This window comes from Medicago sativa, chromosome 2 (genome assembly GCF_051527215.1).
Source record: "Medicago sativa cultivar Bolivia chromosome 2, Bolivia_mono, whole genome shotgun sequence".
Taxonomy (NCBI): Eukaryota; Viridiplantae; Streptophyta; class Magnoliopsida; order Fabales; family Fabaceae; genus Medicago; species Medicago sativa.
Genome location: NC_140750.1, coordinates 77,078,283 through 77,093,254, shown reverse-complemented (window position 1 = coordinate 77,093,254; position 14,972 = coordinate 77,078,283). Strand labels below are relative to the sequence as shown.

Here is a 14,972-nt window from a genome sequence, read left to right as displayed (position 1 = left end):
AATGAAGCCCTTCAAAACCCCCCATAACCTTTCCCTATTTTTTTAAAACTCCCAAACAATGGTTTACCTCTCCATAAGTTTTTCCTTCCCTTCCCTTCCCCTCCAAAACCCAACTCGCAAACAAAGCCTAAGTGTTGCTGTTTTGACATCCATTGTTTCTTAGAAATACACGGAAATGACTAAAAACACCACAATGGTAGTTAACTACCAATGGCTTCAAAGCAGAAAATCGGGGATAGTTAACTACCGCTGGACTTTTTGGTCATTTCCATGTGTTTCTAAGAAACAATGGATGTCTAAACAGCAATTTTCGAGAACACCAGTAAGCCCTTTATTGGATTTTTTAATAGGCCCAATTGATGGGGTGACAATAAACTGGGCTTTTATTTTTCCCACCCTATCTACTTCTCACATGCCCTGTAATTTTTACAAAATTGCCCCTGTGGATTCGGATTATATAATCTTAACACAATTTGGATGTGTTTTGATTATATAATCCGAAATATATTTGTACATATCAGCAATCAGAATCTCTATAATTCCAGCAGTTTTAAATTTTGATTTTAAAAACAACCAAAAAACAAAGTAAAAAATGATAGAACTTGTCAAATAAAATCATAAAAATATCATCAAAAAGTTCTAAAAAACAAATAAAACTAATGCAAATTTTTCCGGATTTTCTTGAGAATATGAAAAATTATAAAAAAAATATAAAAAATGGTCTGAACGACGGAATTTTAAATTTTGGAATCCCTTTCTTTTCTATCTCGTAAAGTTTGTTATATGTGGAGAATTGAATCATAGTAAAAATTTATAATGTTAATTTAAATACAATCAGTGTTTTTGCCTTTGTTGTAAAAGTTGGAGAGCAAAATCGGGTGACAGAATATTAATAAATGCATAAATTAGGGTTTATGGTTCAGAGCAACTTTTGGAGTGATTTGGAGTGGGGAACACGTTGTAAACATCTTGGGTGATTAAGAACCATTGGGGGAAAAAGATTCGTTATTTCTCTACTTAATCATAAAGTAAACATCATTGAGGGAGAAAAGGGGAGAAATTAGAGATTGTTCACCGTGAACAATTAGGGCTAATTTCTTGAATCTTATGTAATTTCTTGTAAATACTCATTGATATTGAGTTAGTGTGTTGCTCTCTCCAACATATGTAGGTTATCTTTTTGGGTCAAACCGTGTCAACAAACAATAATGTTATTCATCTACTCTTTATCTTTGTTTTTGGTTTTGATTGTATACATTTGCACTTGCGCGCATGTTTTATATTTGTTCTTCATTTAGGGCCTGTTTGGATTAGCTTATTTTTAAGCCTATTAAAAATAGTTTATGCAAATAAATAAGCTTTTTTTATGTTATTTCATAAGTTTTCAGTAACGAAAATTGTATCTTTATAAGTTGTTTTATCATAAACTACCTTGACAAGCTTATGAATAATACATAAAAGCTTATTTATTTGCATAATCTAAAAAATAAGCCAATCCAAATGCACCCTTAATCTTTGGTTTGATTGATCATTTAGTTTGTTTGCCATTGTTATTTGTTCCACTTTTCTTGTTGAATTCACAAGTGGTTATGTGGGAACATAACAAATCTTTCAAATGTACATCATGGATACTAGATTGGATATTGAGAAATTTTCCAAAAAAACAATGTTTTCGATCTGTGAAAATGAAAGCCGTCTTGATTCAAAAATAAATGTGCAAATAATTTAGAGAGTGAGGCGAAGATGTCGATCACTTTAACCAAATTAGAGAAGATGGTTGTTTTATCTTGGTTTTCGGGTGTCAAACATTGATTACGTTTGAACCTTTTAAACCGGTGATATCTTATTTTTTCTTGGGAAGGGAAAAAGTAAGCAAAATGTAACGCCCTCCTTTTATTTAATTATTTTTATTAAGTTAGAATCTATTTATGCGATTTATTTATATATATGAGGTGTTGGTATTTTATTATGTGGCATTATTTTATTATTTATTAGAATATGAGAATTATTAGAGTAAGTAGATTTGGAGGTTAGAATAGAAAGAAGAATAAGTTATTGGGCCTAAATAGATTTAGGAAGAGTGATTAGTATTATAAATAAGGAAGTTTAGGTTAGAAAGAGTTTTTACGTTAAACCGCTTTTTGGAGAAAGAGAAGAACTCAGAGATAGAGAACCCTAGGAACGAAGAACGCTGCTTTTGATTTCAGAAAAACAATCTAAGGTAAGGGTGAGACTATCTTTCACTAATATTAAGTCTGTGAATCATTAGATTGCATCTAACATGCTTTAGGATGAGTTTGTGAGATTATGAGAAATTAGGGTTTAAGTGAGAATTGATGATTAGGTGATGAAAAACCGTTGAATTAATGTATGGGGGAGTTTCTATTCACCAATTCATGTTTCGTGTTTTTTTTTATATATCGCTATAATGATAGATTTGACTCATTGAGGTTGATAAAAAATTATTTTCGATGGTCAGCCATGATTTTCTTTTCATAAATTAACCCTATTCTCGTATGAACCCTAATTTGTAAATTAGGAATATTTTCTTTGTTGCATGAACATGTGTGTTGCTTATGTTTGCTTACGTCAGTTCAGGTGTTTTCACAAAGTATTTTTTTAATATGCGGTGCTTATATTGTTTGTCTTGTGAGCTGTTTGTTTGTCTAATATTAATATGATAGTATGTTTCATCACTTTGGGATGTGACTCAAACGATATATATATATATATGTAGTTTTTATGAGCAATTCTACTTTCTGATGTATGAAATCTGCGGTTCTAGTTTTGCAGTAACCTATTTCCCACGCTTCACAATTTTTGAAAACTTAATATTTTGTTGGATTTATGGATATGAATTGCTTTTGTCAAGTAGTATATATATGAATGTATGAGCCAATTATATAGTTTTAATAAATACGGAAATCACAGGATGCTACAGTACATGAATTTTGTCTAAAATTCTCATTAAAATCACTTGCAATGACCATATTCTCGTTCCTTTATTTTTGGGGTCACTATTATACATGTACTTGATTTTTCTTCATATTATGGTATTAATTTATTTATTTTTGGGATTTATATATTTAGTGATGCTGCCAAATCTAGCCTAGTTAACCTTTTTTATACATGTCTCTATGTTAACCTATAAGAATTAAGTAAGTGCTGATGACTGTCATAGGAAATGATGATCATGCTAGATGATAAGTTGCTAAGGTACACACTTTATGAACGTATAATAAGATAAGTTAATTTTTAAATGATTAGAAAGGAGAATGGGGCTGTATGTTTATGAGTAATGTACTGAAACATTAGTGTCAAGTGAAATAAGTTTAGTTTTGGATTTATAGGATGAGGTTTCTTCTCATGCAATTGTGATGTTTAGAATATGGTGACACTGCCGAATTTAGTTTATGTTTAGGATGTAGTTATTTGCAATTATGACCCAAAAAGAGAGAAATTTGTTGGAGTAGGTGTTTGATTATATTGGAGTTATAATAATTGTTGAGCCAATTATAAGCCATGGTTTGAGTAGAATAGAAAAAGGGATTGTAGAAGGATTGTTGGGAAGGAGAAACCAAAAACTGAATAGGAACTTGATTTTGATAAGAATTAGAATTAAGTTATAGTTATTACTGGGAAAATTATCAAATGAGTTCGAGTACTTGAGTGTAAAATAATTGTGATGAATGAGGGAAATATTAAATTGATGATGTGAAATTGATATGTCATTTAACGATGTGTAATTGATGAGTTATTTAACAAAGTGTAATTGATGAATTATTTGACTATGTGTGATTTAAAGATGTTCTATATAAAGATGTGTTATTTGAAGATGCGTGCTTTTAAAGATGTGTTATGTAAAGAAGAGTTATTTGAAGATATTTGATTTAAAGATGTGTTATATAAAGATGTGTGATTTAAGGATGTGTTATATTATGATGTTGATATGCTATGAATTAATATGTGTTGCATAAGTTGTTGTCGACCTTATTTAAGATGTAAAAGTCGGTCTAAGTTGTAATGATTTAAGAAGTTGTCCATTTTAATGGAATTGTATAAGATGTTCACGTTGTTGTCCAAGTTGCATTTAGAGTTGTGTTGTTGCATAGTCAGCGATGGGGGCTTAATGCCTGACAGGTCCTTTATGACCTTAGCGATGGGGGCTTAATGCCTGACAGGTCCTTTATGACCTTAGCGATGGGGGCTTAATGCCTGACAGGTCCAAATATGACCTTAGCGAAGGGGGCTTAATGCCCTGGTGGTACCACATGCATATTGAAGTTGTCTAAGTTGTTGTTGAAGCTGTCTAAGTTGTTGTTGAAGTTGTCTAAGATGATTTGAGAAGTATAAGTTGCATAGTCGAGTCGAGTTGTTAAGAGGTTAAGATGTCGAGAGTTTAAGAGGTTAAGATGTTGAGTCGTTAAGATTGATTTATAAGTTGAATATGAAGTTGATGTTGATGATTGATTATGAAGCTGACCATGAATTTGATTATGAAGTTGTTATGATAATGCTATGTTTGATAATGCTATGATGTTTATGATTAATATTTGACGATATGTGATGATGTCGTGATTAATATATGTGATGATGTGTGTGATTATTATTTGATGATGTATGATGATGTTTATGACTAGTAACTGATGTTATATGATGATATATGATGCTATGATTAAGGTGATATAAGATGAAGTATATGACTAATGTAAGAGATTAATGATGCTAGTTAATGAAGTTTAAAGTTGTTAAATGTAATTTATGATTTATGAGCTTAATATTATTGTTTGAGAAATCTCACCCCTTCTGCGTATATGTTGCCTCGACCGTGGGTAATGTGCAGGTATTAAAGATTAGAAGTGTTCGTGAGAGGACTCCTCACTTGTGTCTAGGTGCTCTGATACGTAACGGGATGGGGCTTGCTTTCTTATCTATTCCTTACGTGTCTTTATGAACTTTTTACGAATAAGTATTGAATCAAATTATGAGATTTTCTGATAAGGCCTGCGTGCCAAGACTTTGTTCATGTTGAACTATTTCCGCTGCGTATTTCCATACTTTTATGATGTTGAACCTGGAAGGATATTTATTAATATCTATTTTATGACTTAAAAGTAGTATGTGACATTCCGTTTATGATTTAAATACTCTGATTTAATATGAAATTTTTATGTTGGGAAAACGGGGTGTTACAATTGGTATCAGAGCAGGTCGGTCCGTCCGGCCAAGTAGATGAGTCGTTGTGTCGTGTCGTCATGTTTTCTAGTTAGTAGTTATGTTTTTTATGTGATCATGTTTAACTGACTAACTTGATGTGGTTTTTGTGTTTTGTTTGAAGAAGTAATGACTAAATTTATTTTCTCTTGTGCTTTGAATTTCGAGGACGAAATTCTTTTAAGTTGGGGAGAGTTGTAACGCCCTCCTTTTATTTAATTATTTTTATTAAGTTAGAATCTATTTATGCGATTTATTTATATATATGAGGTGTTGGTATTTTATTATGTGGCATTATTTTATATTTATTAGAATATGAGAATTATTAGAGTAAGTAGATTTGGAGGTTAGAATAGAAAGAAGAATAAGTTATTGGGCCTAAATAGATTTAGGAAGAGTGATTAGTATTATAAATAAGGAAGTTTAGGTTAGAAAGAGTTTTTACGTTAAACCGCTTTTTGGAGAAAGAGAAGAACTCAGAGATAGAGAACCCTAGGAACGAAGAACGCTGCTTTTGATTTCAGAAAAACAATCTAAGGTAAGGGTGAGACTATCTTTCACTAATATTAAGTCTGTGAATCATTAGATTGCATCTAACATGCTTTAGGATGAGTTTGTGAGATTATGAGAAATTAGGGTTTAAGTGAGAATTGATGATTAGGTGATGAAAAACCGTTGAATTAATGTATGGGGGAGTTTCTATTCACCAATTCATGTTTCGTGTTTTTTTTTATATATCGCTATAATGATAGATTTGACTCATTGAGGTTGATAAAAAATTATTTTCGATGGTCAGCCATGATTTTCTTTTCATAAATTAACCCTATTCTCGTATGAACCCTAATTTGTAAATTAGGAATATTTTCTTTGTTGCATGAACATGTGTGTTGCTTATGTTTGCTTACGTCAGTTCAGGTGTTTTCACAAAGTATTTTTTTAATATGCGGTGCTTATATTGTTTGTCTTGTGAGCTGTTTGTTTGTCTAATATTAATATGATAGTATGTTTCATCACTTTGGGATGTGACTCAAACGATATATATATATATGTAGTTTTTATGAGCAATTCTACTTTCTGATGTATGAAATCTGCGGTTCTAGTTTTGCAGTAACCTATTTCCCACGCTTCACAATTTTTGAAAACTTAATATTTTGTTGGATTTATGGATATGAATTGCTTTTGTCAAGTAGTATATATATGAATGTATGAGCCAATTATATAGTTTTAATAAATACGGAAATCACAGGATGCTACAGTACATGAATTTTGTCTAAAATTCTCATTAAAATCACTTGCAATGACCATATTCTCGTTCCTTTATTTTTGGGGTCACTATTATACATGTACTTGATTTTTCTTCATATTATGGTATTAATTTATTTATTTTTGGGATTTATATATTTAGTGATGCTGCCAAATCTAGCCTAGTTAACCTTTTTTATACATGTCTCTATGTTAACCTATAAGAATTAAGTAAGTGCTGATGACTGTCATAGGAAATGATGATCATGCTAGATGATAAGTTGCTAAGGTACACACTTTATGAACGTATAATAAGATAAGTTAATTTTTAAATGATTAGAAAGGAGAATGGGGCTGTATGTTTATGAGTAATGTACTGAAACATTAGTGTCAAGTGAAATAAGTTTAGTTTTGGATTTATAGGATGAGGTTTCTTCTCATGCAATTGTGATGTTTAGAATATGGTGACACTGCCGAATTTAGTTTATGTTTAGGATGTAGTTATTTGCAATTATGACCCAAAAAGAGAGAAATTTGTTGGAGTAGGTGTTTGATTATATTGGAGTTATAATAATTGTTGAGCCAATTATAAGCCATGGTTTGAGTAGAATAGAAAAAGGGATTGTAGAAGGATTGTTGGGAAGGAGAAACCAAAAACTGAATAGGAACTTGATTTTGATAAGAATTAGAATTAAGTTATAGTTATTACTGGGAAAATTATCAAATGAGTTCGAGTACTTGAGTGTAAAATAATTGTGATGAATGAGGGAAATATTAAATTGATGATGTGAAATTGATATGTCATTTAACGATGTGTAATTGATGAGTTATTTAACAAAGTGTAATTGATGAATTATTTGACTATGTGTGATTTAAAGATGTTCTATATAAAGATGTGTTATTTGAAGATGCGTGCTTTTAAAGATGTGTTATGTAAAGAAGAGTTATTTGAAGATATTTGATTTAAAGATGTGTTATATAAAGATGTGTGATTTAAGGATGTGTTATATTATGATGTTGATATGCTATGAATTAATATGTGTTGCATAAGTTGTTGTCGACCTTATTTAAGATGTAAAAGTCGGTCTAAGTTGTAATGATTTAAGAAGTTGTCCATTTTAATGGAATTGTATAAGATGTTCACGTTGTTGTCCAAGTTGCATTTAGAGTTGTGTTGTTGCATAGTCAGCGATGGGGGCTTAATGCCTGACAGGTCCTTTATGACCTTAGCGATGGGGGCTTAATGCCTGACAGGTCCTTTATGACCTTAGCGATGGGGGCTTAATGCCTGACAGGTCCAAATATGACCTTAGCGAAGGGGGCTTAATGCCCTGGTGGTACCACATGCATATTGAAGTTGTCTAAGTTGTTGTTGAAGCTGTCTAAGTTGTTGTTGAAGTTGTCTAAGATGATTTGAGAAGTATAAGTTGCATAGTCGAGTCGAGTTGTTAAGAGGTTAAGATGTCGAGAGTTTAAGAGGTTAAGATGTTGAGTCGTTAAGATTGATTTATAAGTTGAATATGAAGTTGATGTTGATGATTGATTATGAAGCTGACCATGAATTTGATTATGAAGTTGTTATGATAATGCTATGTTTGATAATGCTATGATGTTTATGATTAATATTTGACGATATGTGATGATGTCGTGATTAATATATGTGATGATGTGTGTGATTATTATTTGATGATGTATGATGATGTTTATGACTAGTAACTGATGTTATATGATGATATATGATGCTATGATTAAGGTGATATAAGATGAAGTATATGACTAATGTAAGAGATTAATGATGCTAGTTAATGAAGTTTAAAGTTGTTAAATGTAATTTATGATTTATGAGCTTAATATTATTGTTTGAGAAATCTCACCCCTTCTGCGTATATGTTGCCTCGACCGTGGGTAATGTGCAGGTATTAAAGATTAGAAGTGTTCGTGAGAGGACTCCTCACTTGTGTCTAGGTGCTCTGATACGTAACGGGATGGGGCTTGCTTTCTTATCTATTCCTTACGTGTCTTTATGAACTTTTTACGAATAAGTATTGAATCAAATTATGAGATTTTCTGATAAGGCCTGCGTGCCAAGACTTTGTTCATGTTGAACTATTTCCGCTGCGTATTTCCATACTTTTATGATGTTGAACCTGGAAGGATATTTATTAATATCTATTTTATGACTTAAAAGTAGTATGTGACATTCCGTTTATGATTTAAATACTCTGATTTAATATGAAATTTTTATGTTGGGAAAACGGGGTGTTACACAAAACCCTTGAGAATCGAGGTCCGGGAGTTGTTTTCGCTACGGGAAGGTGTTAGGCACCCATAACGACTATAGTAACCTATAGGAACCGTCTTTAATTTCTACGCGCGCGCTTTATTTTTAAATGCTATTTGAAAATGTTATTTACACCTAAAATTTGCTAAGTGAAGAATTGGAGGGAGAAGAAAGTGTTTGAATTTTTATTTTAGTTGAATTGAAGGAATTTTGTTCCTTGCCTACGTACCCGATTAAGGGATCAAATCCACCGTAGTTCTCTCTCAAAAAAAATGTTTTTGTTTTTGTTGATTGATTTTAAGTTTGAAAAATGGGGTTTGAAGAATAGAAAGAGGCCTCAAGGGCACGAGATTAGGAAATAGTGAGGTTGGATTAGTGAATTGCAAAAGAGGTCAAAGTTTGATTATTTTCATTGAAGTTTGATTAAGAAAATGGAAAAGAAAATACAATGGGATATTGGATCCCAAGGTTTATTTGGAAAAGATTTGTGTGAAGTTGTTCACATTTGTTTGGAAAATTGGTTTTTTCTAAGCATAAGTCCTAGGCATTCATCTAAACATACAATCCTAAACATACATCTAAACATGCATATTCTAGCTATATAGCGATGTGTGTGCATGTGTCGGTGCTTGTGTCGGTGTACATCATTAGAGTCCATTGTCCTTTACATCATACCCTAAATACATTCTATGGCCTCTTTGCCAAGAAATTAAAAGCATGAAAGTAAAATATTACAAAAAGCTCCTAAATGTTTACATTCTAATTTTGGTACAAATTAAATTGCAAGAAAGAAATGGAGATGAATATGGGATGAAATGGAAATGCTTATGAAATGATGAAACATGAAATGAAAGGAGTTAGTAGCACATGACAATATCAAAGGAAATAAAGCAAGAGGAACACTAGAACATAAAGGATAGAAAATGAGTGCAAACATGGCTAAAATTTGTTCATAGAATGCAAGAACCATATGACCTATAATTCTCACATTCCAATACATTTTTAAAGGTTTAGAATCAGGTCTTGGAATGGGAATTAAGGCAACACGATTTACTTGGCATTTTAAAACAAACTTTAAGCATATTTGCATTATTAACTACTCAACTAACTTGTAAGCTAAGCAACCATCTAAATTTCACACACAAGCATCAAAGTCAGTCTCAAACAGTGGCTAAACTCTATGGAATCAAAAGAATAGGCCACAATCATTCACCAAGCAATTTGGAATTAAAATCAAACAAAACTTCATTCATTTTTAGCACAAAACACCACAAAATATTAGGAAAAATCAACCACATTATGTTTACCAATTTTTCATGTAAAATCAACACTAAAAGGTCACAAAATTGTCAAGAAATGTATATGCAAAAATTTTTTAGGAAGCTTATTAAAGTTTTCAAATGAGCCAGGGGTGTAAAAATTAAAGCAGAGTAGTAAAAAGCGAAAAAACCTTAAGGAACTAAAGGAAACCACCAGACCTAAAGTCCAGGCCCAAGCACCAAACGGATCTGGGTCTCAGGGAGCCACGTGAGCCACACGATGGATCCAGAGACCCAAACCCTTGGATCAAACGGTGCATACGCTCCCATTGAAGTGAGGATCAGCAGTAGCCGTTAGATCAAAGATCTAACGGCGCACAAGGAGGGCACACGATGAGCTTCAGAGACGCGCATGCACTAGATTGGGGAGGGGTATATAAACAAACCAACGCACAGAAGCTCATTTCTAACCCTAATCTCTTAACCTCTCCGCCGTTCTCCTCCCTCGTTCTCTCATCCTCCATCCATCTTCCCCTTACCACGCTCATGGATTCAAACCACATACCACAAATAAACCACACATCAACACAGTTTTGGGCAAAACGCTTTGGATCTTGGTACTTTTTCGAAAAGAATCCGTTCGAAATGTTTCGATATTGTGGCTGTTTGAAGGAAACCGTTTGAGATGGTTCGATCTAAGCACTTCTCCATGGAATCAGTCGAAACGTTTCGATTTGACTACTTTTTGACGAAAGTTGTTTGAAATGATTCGATCTGGATACTTTTTGTTTGAAACGCTTCGATTTGGATGTTTTTCTGAAGAAAATTATTCGAAGTGTTTTAAACTTGATGTTTTCTGAAAAACACCGTTTAAAACGTTTCAATCCAGATCTTTCGAAGGAAAGTTGTTTGAATCCTTTTAAACTTGATATTTTTTGGGGAAAATCGAATCGAAATGATTCGAACTACACCAAATCGAACGGATTCTTGCCTGATCCTTCACAAGTTCAAAACGTTTTGGATTTTGAGGCTTTCTTGGAATTGAAACCCTAATCTGATTCGTTTCTTATGCTAATGATGAGTTTACGCTCTGAATTAAAAAGTAAACGGTGTATCTTCATGATTTTTGTGTCCTAGGGTTTCAGTTTTTTCAATTCGTTCGAATCTTTCAAGTTTTTTCAATCGGATTCACCATTTATTTTTAATACGAAGCTTCAATGATGACTATGAGGAGATTTTTCGTATTTTTACCTGAATGTGCTTGGAGATTCGAACAAATGGATCCTTGCGAGCTTTGGACTTTTCTGGTAAGCTTCAAAACCGAAAATAAATCGGTCTTCAATCTTCTTCTTCTTCGAACTGGTTTGAACTGGCTTCAATTTCTCTTCTTCTCTCTCTCAAATCTTCTTGTGATCGTCTTTAGACTTGAATTGCAAGAATACGAAGGAAAATAGTTCGATGATGATGATTTTCGTGGAAAATCTCTGAGAACAATCCCAATTCAAAAGGATTTTATTGAATTGAATACTTCAGTTTTGATTCTCTCGAAATTCATGTTGGTTTTGAATGTTTGATGATGAATTTTGTGAAAATTGGTACGAATTTGTGTTTGTGTGGTGGTTTCTGAGTTTGTTGCGGTGGTTTCTGAGTTTGTTACGGTGGTGACCGAGTTTGTTACGGTGGTGACTTGGGAGAGAGAAAAAATTCTGTTAGACTTTTTGGTGATGTGTCACTGAGTGATTGATTCTTCTTCTGAAAATTTCTGAGTTGGCAATGCTTTATAGGCCAGCTTGTGACTTCTGATCCAATGAGCATTTGACACCTGTGCTGGACTGAAAAATGGCTCGGCCTTGGGCCAGTTTGGGCCTGAGGGCCTTCTTGCAAATTTTAAGACCTTGGGGGACCTTCCTGCAATATAAGAGAACTGGACCAATATGCAATTTAGGGAACTTAGAGGACTGGACTGTAATTTGACTTAAGAGGGACTCAAAACGAAAATTGACTTAAAGGACTTAAAGAAAGAAAAAAAAAGATAAAAACCTAAAAAGAAAATAAGATGGCATAAAAGGACCAAAGTGCAATTTCTAAAAGTTTAGGGACTAAAATGAAAATAACAATAAAAATTGGAATAAAATTGGTAAATTGGAAAAAACGTAAAGTGAGACGATTAAAATTGACAAAACGGACTAAAACGAACCAATGGCCTAAATGAGGTACTTTAAAGTACCTCTCTGCCGAAATTTCGTGTGAAATGACTGAAATGCCCCTGGGGCTGAAAACGACTAAAACGACTCAGATGCAATTAAAAAATGGATTTTTGACAGAAATTGAATCAAAGACTCACACAGGCAAAATTAAAAAGACTCAGGGGCATTTTTTAGGATTTAAACAGTGACTTGACACTTGAAACGACCAAAATGCCCCTAGGGGCAAAACTGACTCAAAATGACCTCAAATGCAACTTTTGGAATGGATTTTGACATAGAATGAAACAGAGGCTTATTCACACTATTTGAAAGGATTTAAACAAAATTTTGAAAGACTGGGAGAAATTTGACATAGGAAATGACTAAAATACCCTTGCATGTAACTTTTGCAAATAACATTGAAACAAAATGCAGAGAAAGACACAATTGATCAGAGATAGTTCAAATAACTTATAATGCAAGAAAAGAGGAATTGAGTTAGTATTTTTAGGTCCAAAATTAGGGTATAACAGCTGCCCCTATTTAAGTTTCTTTGCCCGGAGAGTCAAGAGACGAAGTCTTAGAGTTGACGGGACGAAGATACTTAAATATTAACATTTGCACTGCTTTTGGACGTAAAAATACGCTTTCAGATTTTCAAAAACATGAATGTTATGCAATACTTAGATTATGAATGCAAGACAGACAACTGGAGTCTATGGAACCTGTGATGTCACTGGGGATTCAGGTGGACATTGACAGGGTAGACAAACCAGGGAGTAGAATAATAAGGTGCAAGTTGTTCTTTGGGTCGAACTAGTCACTTGACCAAGAAATACAAAACAAGAGATAGGTGCAAGCTGTTCTTGGGACTGAACTTGACACTTGACCGGAAACATAGACATATAGGCAGATACAAGCGGTTCTTTTGGATCGAACTTGACACTTGGTTGAAGGTACAAACAGATAGGCAGACACAAGCTGTTCTTTTGGATTGAACTGGCTGTTTGGCTGGAGACATAGACAAAAGGGTTGATACAAGCTGTTTCTTTGGATCGAACTTGCTTGTTGGATTATCACCACACCATGTGGGAGAGTGCAGACTGTTCTCTTAGAACGAACTTGTCGTTTGACCGATAACAAAGCATAAGCTGGGTACAAACTGTTCTTCAGATTGAACTTGCTGTCTGACTGATAACAAAGCATAAGCTGGGTACAAACTGTTCTTCAAATCGAACTCGCCGTTTGTCCGGAAGCATAGGTATATAAGCAGGTACAAGTGGTTCTTTTTTGGATCGAACCTGGCGCTTGATCAGTAACAAGATACAAATTGAGAGTCTGGTTTAACAAGATACCAATTGAGGGTAAATTGTCATTGACTTGATTTGGAAATAGACATGACCATTTTTGTTGGCCCAAGAGTAAATTGAGAGTAAATTGACATTGATTTGAGTTGAAAATTGACATTGAAAGTTGAGATTGAAAGTTGAGATTGGAAATTGGAATTGGATTGAGACATAGACATTGACATTGGATTGGAGAATTGCAATTGACATTGAAATTGGACTGAAATTGGATTGAAAATTGACATTGGCATTGGATATTGACGTTGACATTGACATTGGATTTGAAATTGGAAATTGACATTGGAATTGGATTGAAATTGGAATTTTGACATTGGGATTGGATTGAAATTGGAAGTTGACATTGAAATTGACATTGGAATTGGAAATTGGCATTGGAATTGGAATTAGAGATTAGCATTGGAATTGGAATTGGAGATTGACATTGACATTGTCACTGGATGTCAACATTGGAATTGGAGATTGACATTGACATTGTCATTGGATGTCAACATTGACATTGTTATTGAAGTTGAGATTGCTTCGAATTCGACATTTGACATGGTTTGGAATTGAGATTGGAAGGTTGAGATTGCATCGAATTTGACAATTGACATTGAGTTGAATTTGACAGTTTGACATTGAAATTGAGGTTAAGATTGACATTGGAGATTGGAAATTGCTTCGAATTTGACAGTTGACATGATTGGAATTGAAGTTGGAGAGTGGAAACTTGCATTGAATTTGGCAGTTGAAAGTTGGATATGCAACATGTATGTATGGTATAGCAAGATTATTGGATGTATGAGCACATAAAATGCATGATTATGCATGTATGAATGCTTGAAATGCATGATTGATTGGCAGTTTGACAGAGAAGTTTCACAAAGGCAGACGAAACATTGGAAGATTGGGCACGTAGTGGCTCGTGCTGCAACATATTCACAGGGGAAAAACCTCTTTTGGAGAGACCGTCGTTGGGAGACGTATCGAAACCATGGCTGAGGGCAATAAAACTTGTAAAGGAGGGGCCCTTGGAAAGTCCTTGGATACAGGTCGCCGTTGCTAGGCGTGTCAGTGCTGGGTAAATATTGGATGTTCGCATCTGTGGTCAATGCTTTTTCAATATTCCATTCTTTCATTTTTCATTTTCAAACCCCACTTTTGCCTGAACCGCCCTTTCGGGTTTTCGATTCACCGGGGAGTAAAGATTCTTTTCATTGCCCCATTTTTGCCTGAATTGCCTTCATAGGTTGTCAATCAGCGGGGTGCTCATTTTGTCTAAGCCGCCCTTTCGGGTTTTCAACTTAGCGAGCTCTTTATTTTCATTTTTCATTTTTTTTTTCTTTCATTCTGTTTTTTCATTCTTGCCATTGACCACAGATCATCCCGGGGAGTAACCTGCTTGCAACATGTATTGAAATAGACATTGACACTCGTTTATTCA

At 33.8% G+C, this 14,972-nt stretch overlaps 1 long non-coding RNA gene across 1 annotated transcript; it reads left to right on the top strand.

Annotated features, from left to right (window-relative positions):
* The first annotated feature begins 4,425 nt into the window (after nucleotides 1-4,425).
* LOC146950931 (uncharacterized) lies at nucleotides 4,426-8,643 on the top strand. Its single transcript, XR_015027740.1, has 2 exons — nucleotides 4,426-4,917; nucleotides 8,373-8,643. It is a non-coding gene; the product is annotated as an uncharacterized LOC146950931 (long non-coding RNA).
* The last annotated feature ends 6,329 nt before the right edge of the window (nucleotides 8,644-14,972 follow it).